General features: G+C 41.7%; 1 protein-coding gene across 1 annotated transcript in view; it reads left to right on the top strand.

Annotated features, from left to right (window-relative positions):
- The first annotated feature begins 4255 nt into the window (after positions 1 to 4255).
- Positions 4256 to 17492, top strand: part of LOC139534314 (galactose-3-O-sulfotransferase 2-like) — a 54107-nt gene continuing 40870 nt past the window's right edge. Inside the window, exon 1 of the mRNA XM_071333366.1 lies at positions 4256 to 4595. The gene's annotated coding sequence lies outside the window, so the exon portion shown is untranslated. The remainder of the gene's footprint in view (positions 4596 to 17492) is intronic.

Genomic DNA, 17492 nt, shown 5'->3' with positions numbered 1-17492 from the left:
ATAACTCAAAAAGCGTGCGACTGCCTGCGACTGGAACGAATTGCAAAAATCTCTGAAGTTGGAGACTTTTATCTCCCTCAACAACTTTAAACATCTGCTATCCGAGCAGCTAACCGATCGCTGCAGCTGTACATAGTCCATCGGTATATAGCCCACCCAATTTACCTACCTCACCCCCCATACTGCTTTTATTTATTTACTTTTCTGCTCTTTTGCACACCAGTATCTCTACTTGCACATGATCATCTGATGATTTATCACTCGTGTTAATCTGCTAAATTGTAATTATTCGATTTATTGCCTACCTCCTCATGCCTTTTGCACACATTGTATATAGATTCTCTTTTTTTCTACCATGTTATTGACTTGTTTATTGTTTACTCCATGTGTAACTCTGTGTTGTCTGTTCACACTGCTATGCTTTATCTTGGCCAGGTCGCAGTTGCAAATGAGAACTTGTTCTCAACTAGCCTACCTGGTTAAATAAAGGTGAAATAAAAAATTAATAAAAAATAAGTGTGTGACTTAAGCATTCAAAATGTAACAAGTACTTTATGGTGTCAAGGAAAATGTAGGGAGTAAAAAGTACATTATTTTCTTTAGGAACGTAGTTAAGTAAAAGTTGTCAAATATAAATTGTAAAGTACAGATTCCCAAAAAACTACTTAATAAAGTATTTCTACTTATTTCTACTTGACTTTACGCCACTGGAGGCCACAGTGTTCTTGGGAACCTTCAATGCTGCAGAAATGTCTTGCTTCCCTTCCCCAGATCTATGCCTCGACACAATCATGTCTTGGAGCTCTACGGATAATTCCTTCATCCTCATGGCTTGGTTTTTGCTCTAACATGCACTGTTAGCGAGAGGTTGACCGATTATGATTTTTCAACGCCTATACCGATTTTTGGAGGACCAAAAAAAGCCGATACCGATTTTTATATATATTTGTAATAATGACAATTACAACAATACTGAATGAACAATGAACCCTTTTATTTTAACTTAATATAATATATAAATACATTCTATTTAGTCTCAAATAAATAATGAAACATGTTCAATTTGGTTTAAATAATGCAAAAACACAGTGTTGGAGAAAAAAGTAAAAGTGCAATATGTGCCATGTAAAAAAGCTAACGTTTAAGTTCCTTGCTCAGAACATGAGAACATATGAAAGCTTGTTCTTCAACATTCCCAATTCTTCAATATTCCCAGTTAAGAAGTTTTAGGTTGTAGTTATAGGAATTATGACGCGTTGACTATTTCTCTCTATACCATTTGTATTTTATATACCTTTGACTATTGGATGTTGTTATAGGCACTTTAGTATTGCCAGCCTAATCTCAGGAGTTGCATTGCTAAAAGCTGCTTGCAAACGCAGTAAAGTGCTGTTTGAATGAATGCTTACGAGCCTGCTGCTGCCTACCACCGCTCAGTCAGACTGCTCTATCAAATCATAGACTTTATTATAATAAACACACATATTTTGTCAGTAATATGGTCAAATCCAGAAACTATCATTTAAAAACAAAACGTTTATTCTGTCAGTGAAATACAGAACCATTCCGTATTTTGTCGAATGGGTGGCAACCCTAAGTCTAAGTCTAAATATTGCTCTTACATTGCACAACCGTCAATGTTATGTCATAATTATGTACAATTCTGGTAAATTAATCATGGTCTTTGTTAGGAAGAAACAGTTTGCACCGAGTCAGGTGGCCCAAACTGTTGCATATACCCTGACTCTGCTTGCACTGAACACTAGAGAAGTGACAAAATTTCTCTAGCTAATATTGCCTGCTAACATGCATTTATTTTAACTAAATATGCAGGTTTTAAAAAATATACTTCTGTGTATTGATTTTAAGAAAGGCATTGATGATTATGGTTAGGTACATTAGTGCAACGAATGTGCTTTTCACGATTGCGCTTTTGTTAAATCACCCGTTTGGCAAGGTTGAAGCAGGCTGTGATTCGATGATAAATTAACAGGCACCGCATTGATTATATGCAACACAGGACAAGCTAGTTAACCTAGTAATATCAACCATGTGTAGTTAACTAGTGATTGTGAAGATTGATTGTTTTAAGTTTAATGCTAACTAGCAACTTACCTTGGCTCATTGCAGCCACAAGATCCTTTTGACGCTGCACTCGCGTAACAGGTGGTCAGCCTGCCACGCAGTTTCCTCATGGATTGCAATGTAATCAGCCATAATCGGAATACAAAAAGGCCGATTACCGATTGTTATGAAAACTTGAAATCGGCCCTAATTTAAAAATCGGCCATGCCGATTAATCGGTAAACCTCTACTGTCAACTGTGGGACCTCATATAGACAGGTGTGTGCCTTCCCAAATTATAAGGGCACAAGGCGAGACCCAGATGCAGACACAGGAGGCAGATGGTTAGAGTCCAAGATGTTTATTAACAATCCAAAAGCGGTAGTCAAGAAAATGGTCGTGGCAGGCAGGAATGGAGTCCAGAAAAACAAGCAACGGTCAAAACCGGGAGGACTAGTAAAAGAGAATAGGAAAGCAGGCGCACAGGAAAAACACGCTGTTTGACTTGAACATACAAGACGAACTGGCACAGAGAGACAGGAAACACAGGGATAAATACACCAGGGAAAATAAGCGACACCTGGAGAGGGTGGAGACAATCACAAGGACAGGTGAAACAGATCAGGGCGTGACACCAAATCATGTCCAATCAATTGAATCTACCAGCGGTGGCCTCCAATCAAGTTGTAGAAACATCCCAAGGATGATCAATGGAAACAGGATGCACCTGAGTTCAATTTTGAGTCTCATTGCAAAGGGTCTGATACTTATGTCAATTAGGCTATTCTTAGAATATTTTTTTACGTTGTCGCAATTACATGGCCACTGTTTAATAGAGGGGAATCCCAGCTTCCCAACAGTGCAGATTTATTTAGACTCTACAGTGGAAAGGCAACAACAAAATTAATTATTGGTTAACTATAGTTAACTAGCGCGATAACTGCTACAAGTTATGTTTTGAATTGGTGATCTAGTTAGTTAGTCTGTCATTATTTTATACTTGCTGCTGAAATGTTGCTCTCTCTCTCCTTGGGCAATGGCCCACTCTCACTGGCACACAAGCAGCACCACAGACATGCACTGAAGGATCATTCCGATAATGGCTGACATGTTGTTTTTTAATTGATTGATCATATTTAAAAGGGTGCTTTCATGAATTACATTAACAAAAAATTAGAAGTGCCGATACGGCCGTAACATATCATACTAAATGGAGTGTCTCGGATTTACATACAGAATAATATGAGATGTTCTGAAACCAGGTTGCTTTAACCCCTACCCCCTAGCCTAGCTAACATTAGCCACCTAGCTAACGTTACCCTTAGCCACCCAGTTAATGTTACCCACAACAAATTGTATCTTGTAACGTATCATACATTTTGCAAATTCGTAATATATTATTTGAAATCGATGATGGACATCCACAAATGAATACATAACATACGAAACGTAACGTAACATTCATAATTAGAGTGTTTTTGGATTTACATTTACTATGTTACGTCTACCCATGAGTCCAGGTTGCTCATTCATTCGGGCCCAGAAAGTTTGTTCTCATGTGGGGCTCATGGTTTCATTCTCCTGCGCCAGCGCGAGAGGAGCATGTATGAATGGAGCGTTTGTTTTCTGCGGAATATAATGCTTGGCGAACAGATGGGGGTTGGAGGAAGAGGAACAGGGACAGATAGACCATGACACAAGAGCTTGGATGCTGACTTGTGCCCAACTTCTCTTGACTGACTGCATGGAGTCTCTCTAGTCTAGCCTACATCCATTTAAAAACGTTTTTACAAGGCTTTGAATTGTTAAGCCTAAATATTTTTGGCCAAGCACCAGAGTTGCCATTATTGTTTGAATTAAACAGATAGCCTTTACTTTAAGGACTATATCACTCCATTGACTTAGGCCCCTACTAAATAAATATTTTAAAAGTTTGATTTTATAGGAGAGAAAGGTAGCTTTTTGACCTCGGCCAGCTCTTTCATAATGTTAAATATCTCACAAATAAAGATACAGCACGCGAGCTTGCATGACTGATGACTTCACACGCACACACACACGCACTCTCACTCAAACACACTCTATGGTCACAGCCTACTTGTGAAGTAGAGAGAAGGGAAGCAGGCAGCAGTGACAGACTGGTCTGGTATAGAGGGAGAGAGGGAGGGATAAGAGGAGGAGAGTGGGGGAAGGGTTGATTGTTAGAGCAAGTAGGCTGCTGAGGAGAGAGGACTTCAGAAGCAGTGCACTCTACAAGAAAATATGCTGTCTGGTTGAAATCTATTGGATTTTCAGATGTTAACGTTAGGATACACGTTTAGCGAACTTTATGAACACATTCGCGGTTGTTCCTTGTAGTTCTTGGAAGTGTGAGTACTAGGTACGAACTCGCTAGACTTGAGATGAGTTAGCGGTATACTGGCCGTTAGCTAGTTTAAGAAGTAAAGATTATTTCATAGAAAGGGTTGGCAATATCGAGGAAAATCCTCGTCCAGACATTGTCAAGAAAATTCCACTTAACGACCTATCGGGTGAGTAAAGTGTCTGCATAACAATGGTGCATACTTTATGAATTATGGTTGGAAAAATATTGATATGAACTTTTGCACAGATCTTGCTAGCCATGTGGATCCACAATGGACAGACTGGTAATTCACGTCGCTAATAATAACTTTTGGGAGATTTTTTTTTAGAAAACACATCACGTTCACACGAGAAACTATTCAGCTAACTCTCCATAAGCGGGCTAGCTAGCTACTTTGCACTAAACAGTCGTATTTTGTTGGATTCATTTTCGTACTGGTCCCCCGTGGGAATCGAACCCAAAACCCTGGCGTTGCAAGCCCCTTGCCATACCAACTAAGTCATACAGTTGTATTAGTTAACTATATAAACATCACTAAGTCTTGTATAATTGGGTTTTTAACAATGATAACTATAGTATTTGAGGCTCAGACGCATCACATCAGGTAGTCGATAAACATTGGTGAATCGATCGGTCACTGACTAGGCTACAAGACAACGGGGGACTATATGGGGTTATCCCCCGTTTTCGAACTCGTTCTGGGCAGTAGACAGCTTATGGCCAGGGTTTTGACCAATCAGTTGGGCTAATCTAGTTTAGGCTGATCCTATGGCTCAGTATATCTAGGTATACGTGTTGTTGTGGTCCCTGGTGAAGGTTCTCAGTAAACTGCTTAAGTAAGCATTTTGACATGTTTACATTTAGCCTTCTCGTGATAGCATAGGATGGTTACGATACAACTCAGGTCTTCACCCGTGTCATTTTCGTTGGACAAGAATGCACACAATATTGTTTTGTTCCTTCCTCCTTGAGTACTGATTTGATTTAGGCCATTTTAAACAAAGCAGCTGTTTTACACTGTAAAGTAGGCCTATGTGTAACTAAATTGGAATGTCAACCATTTTTATTGCAATTGATAAACTTTCTTTATGTTGAACATAAACCTAATTCAATTTCACTCTATCAACCACGTCAAATAGTCTCCATTTTAGTACTAATGTTATTACTAGTTTATTAAACAGTTATAAACACACTGAAGTAGGCTCTTTCAGCAATATATATATATATATATATATTTAATGCATTTAGGCAATGACATTGGTTGACATTTGCCAGCAGAAAAAACATCAATATTTTTGTGAAGTATCTGACAGCCATTTGATGTGTTCAATGAGGCATTGTATCATGTGGTTTACATTATATAATGTTCATACTGGGTGGGGGCTTGGAACCGAGGCGCCCTAAACAGTCAAATCAATAGACTGGCCCTGGCTCCGCCTCCACCAGTGGCTCTCAACAGTGCTTTTTCATAATAAAAAAAATAAAAAAAGTAACCTTACTTAACTAGTCAAGTCAGTTCAGAACAAATTCCCTACACCGGCCAAACCCGGATGACGCTGGGCCAATTGTGCGCCGCCCTATGGGACTCCCAATCACGGCCGGTTGTGATACAGCCTGGATTATAGAGATACTAGTTATGGTCATAGACATAGAAATATTTTTTATAGCTAATAGTGATAAATATCTCTAGCTATAGAAATATAACTCCTAGAGACTGTCTGACATGGTATATGGAGGGGTGAACGTTGAGTGATGATACATGAACATATAGTCAAAAGTAGTGGTCCCCTTTGGGATACCACTTCAGTCGCTAGCTAGGCTGTTAATCTATCACATGATACTCTCTCTGGCCACCTTATAGACATTGAATAGATCGATACACATTCATTTCTCTGTCAAAGAGTCTCTACAACCACTCCCCTGCTTCCAATAGAGTGTAGCCTACATCTGGTCTGTAGTAGTAAGGATACTGACTGACCCTTCAGTGCTGAGACATGGTTTAGATTAGTGTAAATCACCCCTGCTGCCCCAGGACAAGACTAACACACCTCATTGAACTCATCAAAGGCTTTATGATTAGGTGATTAAGTGTGTTTTCAGCTCGAGATGGAACTCTAGAACACTGGTTTGGAATATAATTAGATGAATTAGATCCCTCTCTCTCTCTCTCTCTCTCTCTCTCTCTCTCTCCCTAGCTCTCTCTCACAGTTTTTCTCTTTCTCTCGGTCGATCTCTCTGCCCTACTGAAAATGTCACAATCTGTTAACCTTCCACCCTGTCCTGTACTGTCTCTTGTACTCTCCTCAGCCTGTGAGCCACACTACACTACAGTACACACACACACACACACACACACACACACACACACACACACACACACACACACACACACACACACACACACACACACACACACACACACACACACACACACACACACACACACACACACACACAGAGAGAAACAGACAGATAGACAGACAGAAGGACAGACAGGCAGTCAGGCAGAAACAGGCAGGCATAAATCTTTTTTTAAAGTTGAAACTTTATATGACAGTCATTATGGACATTTTTTATTGAAATTCAATTATCCATTTAGTCTATTTTAAAGCACTTTTTGGTTTATTTTCTCTAGTAGTAATTTGTATTTTTGCAAATTTGGAGAATGAAACCCCTACTTGTTTGCACACTATCTCAGTGTTTCTAGTTACGTTTTGGCCATCCCTAACAGATGGAGGGCAATTTGCTGGGAAAACACTTGCAACCTATAGCGAGCTTATGCACTCTATATTCATAATTGTGTAAGAAGGTTCAGTAGATACCAACATATCGGTTGTCTATGGGCCTATCTGAAGTCTTACAACCTGTCAAACAACAGCTCTCATGACTCTCATAAATACAATCAATCACAGATAGTTTACTAGTTCACTGGTGGGGACCAGGGTAAAGAAAGAAACACTTGAGGCATTCAGATTAGCCTTACAGATCTGAGTGATCATTATCTCCACCCACATGGCACCTTTTCCTCCTCCACAGATGCTTATTGTGAGGGAGGGAAGGAGGAAAGGAGAAGGGTGGAAGGTCTGGGATGCATCCCAAATGGCACCCTATTCCCTATATATTGCACTACTTTTGACCAGAGCTCAATGGGGCCTGGTCAAAAGTAGTGCACTATATAGGGAATAGGGTGCCATTTGGGATAGAGGCCTGGGCAGCTGGTGTGTTGGGGCTTAGAGCCTAGGGGCCATTCTCTGCCAAGGACCAGCTACAGTTAAACGATTAGTGGCTTTAAAGCTAAATATATCTTCAGCCTCAGGACCTAAGGTCTTCCTTCCCTAAGCCAGATCTGGGTTCGAATAGTATTAGAAAGATAAAATAACTTTATCTGTGCTCGATTGAGCTTGATGGCACAAATGGAACCAATGGAATAGTCCACAAAAATCCCGAAGTGCAAACTCCAACCCTGGCAGAGTTGCCATTCCAGGAAAGATTTCAAATACCGTTTGAACCCCTAAGCTTCCACTAGTGCACACAATGGAGGATGGCTAAGACAGTAACTGTAGCGACGATAACTAGGAAGTCACTGTGAGTGACACCTCCGGCTGACACGATTGTGTGAACTAGTTCATAATTTTGAGTTGACGACACACGCATAGACACACACGCAAGAATGTCAACTCTGCCGAGTCATGTTTAAATCTATCACTCGCTCTGTCTCTACGAGAAGTTCAGGGTCAATGTTAAGGGACCGCAATCAGATTGGTTGGTCATGTGCTTTGGGCTCTTGATGCGTTGTTATCGTACAATTTAATTTAGCTCCATTTAGCTACGTCTATTCTATTCTATTGTTATCTCCGTTATGAACAAGGGCTTTTCTGATCCACACTATAGGCCTAAGGAATCATAAGGACAAACGTCTCCAAATTAACCCAATAGTACTATAATGCCTCCAAATGAACCCTATAGTACTATACTGTCTCCAAATGAATCCTACCTACACTACCCTGTCTGATTGGCATGCCAATGGGTCACTTGAGGAAATAGGTTAATGCTATGTATGCTTTTGAATGGAGGTAATGTATTCATGTTTACCATCCATTCTAGGGTTGAAAAAATTATGCTAGTTTTCACAAAATTCCCACCTTTTCTGGAAATTGGAGGATTGGAGGATTTCTGGAATGTCTTCTTATTCCCTCCTGATTCCGGGAACCTCCTGATTCCAGGAATTGTCCAACCAGGATTTCTGTAAAATCTGGGAATAGGCCTTACCCAAGAAAAAACTATGAATTTGATTCTGATAGCTCGATTACTTTACTTAAAACTTCCTATGGCTGGGGGCAGTATTGAGTAGCTTGGATGAATAAGGTGCCCAGAGTAAACTGCCTGCTACTCAGTCCCAGAAGCTAAGATATGCATATTATCAGTAGATTTGGATAGAAAACTGAAGTTTCTAAAACTGTTTGAATGATGTCTGTGAGTATAACAGAACTCATATGGCAGGCAAAAACCTGAGAAAAAATCCAACCAGGAAGTGGGAAATCTGAGGTTTGTAGGTTTGCCTATCCAATATACAGTGTCTATGGGGTCATATTGCACTTCATCAGGCTTCCACTAGATGCCAACAGTCTTTAGAACCTTGTTTGATGCTTCTACTGTGAGGGAGGGGGGAATGGGAGCTGTTTGAGTCAGGGCTCTGGCAGAGTGCCACGAGCTCACTCAGGCGCGCCCCGGTGAGAGTTAGCTGCGTTCCATCGCATTTCTACAGACAAAGGAATTCTCCGGTTGAAACATTATTGAAGATTTATGTTAAAAACATCCTAAAGATTGATTCTATACATCGTTTGACATGTTTCTACGAACTGTAATGGAATTTTTTGACTTTTTGTCTGGCCTGCGCGTCATCAATTTGGATTTTGGAACTAAACGCGCGAACAAAAAGGAGGTATATGGACATAAATTATGGACGTTATCGAACAAAACAAACATTTATTGTGGAACTGGGATTCCTGGGAGTGCATTCTGATGAAGATCATCAAAGGTAAGTGAATATTTATAATGCTATTTCTGACTTCTGTTGACTCCACAACATGGCGGATATCTGTATGGCTTGTTTTGGTCTCTGAGCGTTGTACTCAGATTATAGCATGGTGTGCTTTTTCCGTAAAGTTTCTTTGAAATCTGACACAGTGGTTGCACTAAGGAGAAGTCCTTCAAAAGTTCCATGTTTAATACTTGTATCTTTTATCAATGTTTATTATGAGTATTTCTGTAAATTGATGTGGCTCTCTGAAAAATCACCGGATGTTTTGGAGGCAAAACATTACTGAACATAACGCGCCAATGTAAACTAAGATTTTTGGATATAAATATGAACTTTATCGAATAAAACATACATGTATTGTCTAACATGAAGTCCTATGAGTGTCATCTGATGAAGACCTTAAAAGGTTAGTGATTCATTTTATCTCTATTTCTGCTTTTTGTGACTCCTCTCTTTGGCTGGAGAAATGGCTGTGTTTTTCTGTGACTAGGTACTGACCTTACATAATCGTTTGGTGTGCTTTCGTCGTAAAGCCTTTTTGAAATCGGACATTGTGGTGGGATTAACAACAAGTTTATCTTTAAAATGGTGTAAAATACTTGTATGTTTGAGGAATTTTAATTATGAGATTTCTGTTGTTTTGAATTTGGCGCCCTGCACTTTCACTGGCTGTTGTCAAGTCGATCCCGTTAACGGGATCTCAGCCATAAGAAGTTTTAAATAGTCTCGCTCTTAGCGAAAACCTGTATACTAAGATGCTTTCCTTCTAGTAACTGAGACCGTAACGTTATGACTATAACTACAGTTCTCTGAAGGAGGGAAACGAGGTACAACATACTATGGGCTGTCGCACTCTCGCAAATGAAATGCCCCATGTTCCTGTAGGAACATAAGCACTGACAAGGAACCAGCCCTTTATCTTGGCACCAGAGCTCAAACGCTTGCCACTTTATACGCCTACAGCCCCCCGCCCTTGCAGACTGAATAGTAGCAATAACGTTCGGAGTGTTGTAACTTTTAATGGGTTACAGAGTTAATGTTTACAGTTAATTAATTGAGCTGTGTCTAAAGATATTTTCTTTACAGTTAATTACATATGTAATTGTATTAGAATTTGTGTGATGGAGATTGAGAGAACTACATACATATTTTTGTTGTATTGGTTGGTATTGGATTACACTATTGACTGCAGGTACCAGAATGCCTTGCAACCGGTAGTAGAAAAAAAAGGTGACAAGTGATTATCCTGACTTTCGCTAGCAACTTTGTTTTATTGTTTTGTAGAATCTAAAGTTGTTAAATGTAACATGAACAAGTATTATTACTAAAATAAGCTTTCATTTCACAACCCAACGTCCCGAGTCTTTACTTTGAAGATAGTTATTCTATACGGAGGTAACCCTCTAGCCATCAGATTGGCCCTCTCAGGGGCCAGGCCCATAGGAACCAAATCCCATTGCGTGCCAAACCTGCCCTTGCGCCTGGGACAACAAATCCCTGCGCAACTGGAGTTGCCACTGGTGTCCTCTTAAAAGGTGAATGATCTCTGTGAAACGAGGTTGCTTTGGCCAATGGGGAGCCACAAGAATTAACAACAATCCCTCCAGGCGTACCCTCTTCACGTGGGTGCTCAATGTGTCATTTCCCATTGAAGTACTCAAGTCCCTCATCGAGAGAAACAGATGACAAAGCACGCTTCCTTGCGATGCGTAATGATCTACTTCGGCCCTACCTAACATTTCCCATATCTGTGAGACCACCCAGGGTTCAGCCATAGTAGTACGGTGCCCCTGGATCAAATTAGAGTTAAGTGCCTTGCTCAAGGGCACATCGACAGATGTTCACATAGTCGGCTCGGATATTCAAACCAGCAAAATTCCGGTTACTGGCCCAATGCTCTAGGGCCCCACCTGGATAGAATATCCTTAGGAGGGAGAGAGACTGAGTCCCTCACCGTCTGTTGATATTTGCCACCACCGCCATAAGTATTGCTAGTTCTGACCAGCACAAGCCGGCCTGACAAAGGCGGGAGGAAGCGCCTCAGCGCCAGCTACACGGTTAGGAGCTCCAGGTAATTGATATGCAGCCACTGTCCATTCCCTCCCGAATTGAGCTGTCATCGTACGTTACACCCACCCTCAGGGGTGCCTCAGCTGGCTCGTCAGGGCTTCCATGCCTTAGCTTGCTCGAGAGGTTTTCTTGCCTCGGTTGGCTCGGCCGGCTCCCATCCCACTTCATGCCTCAGCCGGCTTGTCGGGCTCCCACACCTCAGCCGGCTCATCAGGCTCTCATCCCACGTCATGCCTCATCCGACTCGTCGACGCTCCCACACTTTAGCCGGCTCGTCGGGCTCCCACGCCTCATGCGGCTCGTCGGGCTCCCACGCCACCGCCGGTTCGTCGAGGATGGCTCGTTGTCAGGCTCAAAAAGCCTAAAATTTGCCCCGATGGCGACCAATTTTTCAACCCAGGTCAGCCTGTTGCGTGCTTTGGTGTGTGTGTATTCCCAAACAAGGTCCAGTTACACTCTGAGAGAGCTGATGTTGGTGCGATTTGGAGGATGATGGAGGCAACAGGGGAAAGAGCCTCAGATCCACCAGGTGGCTGATGAGATATGTTGGCACGATTGCCATATTGCATCTCCATCCCAAAGCCCTTGCTTGGAAGTGTACTTTGCCAGACTGCCAAGAACCTTGCCCTCATCCAGGCCTAGGTGGCGAGACACGGTAGTGATGCCAGCATTCTTGGGGTCCAACATGTACGCTGGGCTTCAGGCAGAAGTCTTCACGCTTTTTTATGTATTTTATACCTCCATGTGCTCGCCAGAGGTAGCCTGACTGCCATTAGGTACCGAGATGAGATCCTCAGACCCCTTGTGAGACCATATGCTGACACATGCACATTTGTGGCCTGCTGGAGGTCATTTTGCAGGGCTCTGGCAGTGCTCCTCCTTGCACAAAGGCGGAGGTAGCGGTCCTGCTGCTGGGTTGTTGACCTCCTACGGCCTCCTCCACGTCTCCTGATGTACTGGCCTGTCTCCTGGTAGCGCCTCCATGCTCTGGACACTACGCTGACAGACACAGCAAACCTTCTTGCCACAGCTCGCATTGATGTGCCATCCTGGATGAGCTGCATTACCTGAGCCACTTGTGTGGGTTGTAGACTCCGTCTCATGCTACCACTAGAGTGAAAGCACCGCCAGCATTCAAAAGTGACCAAAACATCAGCCAGGAAGCATAGGAACTGAGAAGTGGTCTGTGGTCACCACCTGCAGAACCACTCCTTTATTGGGGGTGTCTTGCTAATTGCCTATAATTTCCACCTGTTGTCTATTCCATTTGCACAACAGCATGTGAAATTTATTGTCAATCAGTGTTGCTTCCTAAGTGGACAGTTTGATTTCACAGAAGTGTGATTGACTTGGAGTTACATTGTGTTGTTTAAGTGTTCCCTTTATTTTTTTGAGCAGTGTATTTACTAGTGAACAAAAAATAATGTATGTCATATAAAATATCTTCACCCAACCCAGTATTGTAATTAAAACTTACCACACTGTAGTAGTGTTGGCTCAATAGCATCTCATTAGTGTGCAAGATCTTGAGAATCAGCTGTACATGTGATGGAAGAGTGCACTGCACATGTGATGGAAGAATGTACTGTGCATGCAGAGGGTTGCAATTCCATTGAATTTGGGATAGTTTAACTGAAATATACCACAAGACCTAGAATTGCCTGATGTGTATCCCACAAAAAAGGTCCACTCTTATAAGCTAACTTTTTTGATGAATTTAAGCAAAGTTCCCAAAATTAACTTCCCATGTGAAATCTATAGATTAGAGCCTAATGAATTCATTTCAGTTGACTGATATCCTTATATGAATTGTAACTCAGTACAATCGTAGAAATTGTTGCATGTTGCATTTATATTTTTTCCCAGTGTATTATCTTTTGAATTGAATTGACTTACTGTGTGAGGTGAAGAAAAAATGACTGAGAGCTGGGCACTTTCTTACATTTGACATTTGCGAGAAACAGGCCAGGTACTTCTATGCGTTCTCAGGCACGAGTGCTCCGTAAACATTAACAGGACAGAGAAATCAGACACATGGCATGAGATAAACCAAAACTTGTTTCTCACAAGCGTAGCAGGTTGTGAACTCTGCAAACAATGTTTCCACTCCGAATGAGAATGGTCAATTACTGTAATTAATAAATGAATAAACAGAAAGTTTATTCATTATTCATTTAAAGTAACCAAATGACAGGGATCAATGGTAAATGTCCTGTTTTACAAACGGTAGGCTACCACATGGGTATTCATAAAAGTGCAAAGCCGACACTGTATAGCCTAGGCTACTATTCTATTTTGTGGGTATAGGAGGGCGGCTATTTTTTTTGTCTTGCCTAGGGCAGGACCGGGTCTGATCAGCTTTGATTAGTCTATGAATTAAGAAAAGATTTCATATAAAATGATACATGCCAGGTTGGAGAAGATTGGCACATTGTCCATTGATACAACATTAGTACATTATAGGCCTCAGAGCCAAAACAACTTGTCGACTGCTGTTGAATAATTAATGACATATCCAACCTTTTTTAAAAGAAGACCAATTTATTGATTTACTAGCAAGCAATGAAAACCCGCATTGTATAAAAGAAAGTCCACACATCAAAGATTTGTTTTACTGAAGTGCCATGGCCTATAGCTCTCTACACTCCCGGACATCTAGCGGATTCATAGTTGTGGGAAGTAGGGGTGCTGAGGGTGCTGTAGCACCCCCTGAAAAATCGTGAAAAAAAAAAAAATCGCAGCAACTCCACCCTCAAACTACTTCCTGCGGCTATGAGCGGATTAGCTGCTATAGCAACAAAGGACAGTTGGAAAGTAGAAAGTACTTTAATATACAGACAAAGTTAGCAAAACAATTGCTTATAATCATTAGTAAACAATCCTGCTATTAGGTCAAGTTTATCTATATGAAAATAAAGGTAATAAAATATTTTTTAAATCCTACAATTAATGTAGCCCTATTTAAACGGTTTTGACGGTTATTTTAATTTCATGAGGGTCTTCATCCATAACCGTCAGTTACACGGTTATTCAATTACCGTCACAGCCCTAGCTTCCATGAGACTGTATAGCCTGGATGAACCCCGGGCCCTTATGGACACAGGGGGGTCTGGCAATGGCTGACCAAACGTGGGGGCACTGACGTCACAGTAATGCTTTTGTGGCGGGTGGCGCACCGGTCGCTCAGACCCGCACTAAGGCCCCTCGCTCTGGGGGTTACCCGAGCCAAGTGCTCGGAGGCTGCTTCCTCATCGGAGGTGCCCGCAGGATGCTTTCTCCCTTCAACTCTAGGAATTGGAAATAGGAATGGGATTGCCATAATGCCAGGGGAAAGCTAGTAAGCTTAATTTGACGGAAGTTGTGTATGCTAGCCGACGTTAGCCATGTTGAGGCTTCTAGTCTAATCTAGGCTAGCTAGCCTCTTGAAAGTAGTACGGTCCGTTTAGATCAAGAGAAAAATTATGGTGTAGATATTGGGGTCGGACGAACAGTAGATGAGTCCCCCCCTTTTTTCCCTACATTTTAAAACGCACTTCCTGCATTTATACACAGTTTAAAATGATTTATGACTCTCTGGGGGGTATTTTGAAAACACAGTGTAAGGTAAGTGGAAGGATATGTGGAAGTCCCCCCACAATATATGTAATTTCTTTTTTTTTTTAGGGAAAACATTTCAACACATTTTGCCATGGGGCAGAGAGAAACATTTGCAGTTTTATGATGCTATGCTACACATTTTCTCATGAGTTTGAGATTTTTTTTGCAGTTTTAAGACCAATTTCCTGCAATTCTACACATTGTACCATGGGGCTGAGATAATTTTTGTTGTTGTTTTATAGCTCATCTCATGCTATTCTTCACATTTTTCATGAGGAGGATTTTTCCCCCTCAGTTTTGAAGCAAATTTTCTGCTACTCTACACATTTTGCCACGAGGCTGAGAGAAAATGTTGCCGTTGTAACTGTCCAGTGAAAATCTCATATTCTATTAACTCTGACTCATCCTATGCTTGTATTTGTGACTAAAGAATAAATTGGAGAAAAAACATGTAAAAAACCCTCGAACTATCTCAAACAGACCATTTAAAAAATGCTTCCTTTTTCCTCATAGAGGATGGCCAATCAGTCTACTCGCATGAATATTTTTAATGACCCGGTATACGCCCACACCATTCTGTTGTTGGGGAACATCCACACCATTCCAACACGGAAAAGCTGCTTTTTAACATAATTAATTAAAAACATTTGAAAGGAAATATTCATAGAAATCTATTTCATAGAAATCTGGAAACACTGCACAGTTTCTTCAAAGGTCGACTTTGGGAAAAAATGCTAAATGAATGGCTTTAAACGGTATAACTGATCAATACACCATCATAGGTCATTTAATGCTTAACCCCAAAAATGGATGAACAAGATATTCGTTACTGATCTCTACAGCTTCCATTCAAAAACATACTGGAGGAGTTACTGGCTAGCTACAGGTGGCTAGCTTAGCTAACAACCTAGCCAAGGCGGTCCGGGCGCATGACTAGAATGACACATCAATGAACCACCAAAGGCACACCGCATTTCTGTTTGAAAATGGAGAAAGAGGAGGAGTTGGACCGTTTTTTGTTCCAAAAGTTGACAGTTAAAGCTAATTTCTGGTCATGGGTGCACCTCAGCCACGCTCAAGGTCCTAAACGATATCATAATCGCCATCAATAAGAGACATTACTGTGCAGCCGTATTCATCGACCTGGCTAAGGCTTTCGACTCTGTCAATCACCACATTCTTATCGGCAGACTAAACAGCCTTGGTTTCTCAAATAACTGCCTCGCCTGGTTCACCAACTACTTCTCTGATAGAGTTCAGTGTGTCAAATTGGAGGGCATGTTGTCCGGACCTCTGCCAGTCTCTATGGGGGTGCCACGGGTTTCAATTCTCGGGCTGACTCGCTTCTCTGTATACATCAATGATGTCGCTCTTGCTGCTGGTGACTCTCTGATCCACCTCTATGCAGACGACACCATTCTGTATACTTCTGGCCCTTCTTTGGACACTGTATTAACTAACCTCCAGACGTGCTTCGATGCCATACAACTCTTTTTCCGTTGCCTCCAACTGCTCTTAAATGCAAGTAAAACTAAATGCATGCTCTTCAACCGATTGCTGCCCGCACCTGCCCGCCCGTCCAGCATCACTGGACTTAGAATATGTGAACAACTACAAATACCTAGGTGTCTGGTTAGACTGTAAACTCTCCTTCCAGTCTCACATTAAGCATCTCCAATCCAAAATTAAATCTGGAATCGTCTTCCTATTTCGCAACAAAGCATCCTTCACTCATGCTGCCAAACATACCCTCGTAAAACTAACCATCCTACCGATCCTCGACTTCGGCGATGTCATTTACAAAATAGCCTCCAACACTCTACTCAACAAATTGGATACAGTCTATCACAGTGCCATCCGTTTTGTCACCAAAGCCCCATATACTACCCACCATTGCGACCTGTATGCTCTCGTTGGCTGGCCCTCGCTTCATACTCGTCGCCTAACCCACTGGCTCCGGGTCATCTGCAATTCTCTGCTAGGTAAAGCCCCGCCTTATCTCAGCTCACTGGTCACCATAGCAGCACCCACCTGTAGCACACGCTCCAGCAGGTATATCTCACTAGTCACCCCCAAAGCCAATTACTCTTTTGGCCGCTTTTCCTTCCAGTTCTCTGCTGCCAATGACTGGAAAAAACTGCAAAAAACACTGAAGCTGGAGGGTCATATCTCCCTCACTAGCTTTAAGCACCAGCTGTCAGAGCAGCTCACAGATCACTGCACCTGTACATAGCCCATCTATAATATAGCCCATCCAACTACCCCATACTGTATTTATTTATTTATCTTGCTCCTTTGCACCCCAGTATCTCTACTTGCACATTCATCTTCTGCACATCAATCACTCCAGTGTTT

The sequence above is a fragment of the Salvelinus alpinus genome, chromosome 11 (genome assembly GCF_045679555.1).
Source record: "Salvelinus alpinus chromosome 11, SLU_Salpinus.1, whole genome shotgun sequence".
NCBI classification, from domain to species: Eukaryota; Metazoa; Chordata; class Actinopteri; order Salmoniformes; family Salmonidae; genus Salvelinus; species Salvelinus alpinus.
Note: the sequence above shows the minus strand (reverse complement) of the source record. Positions and strands in the feature narration are given on the sequence as shown.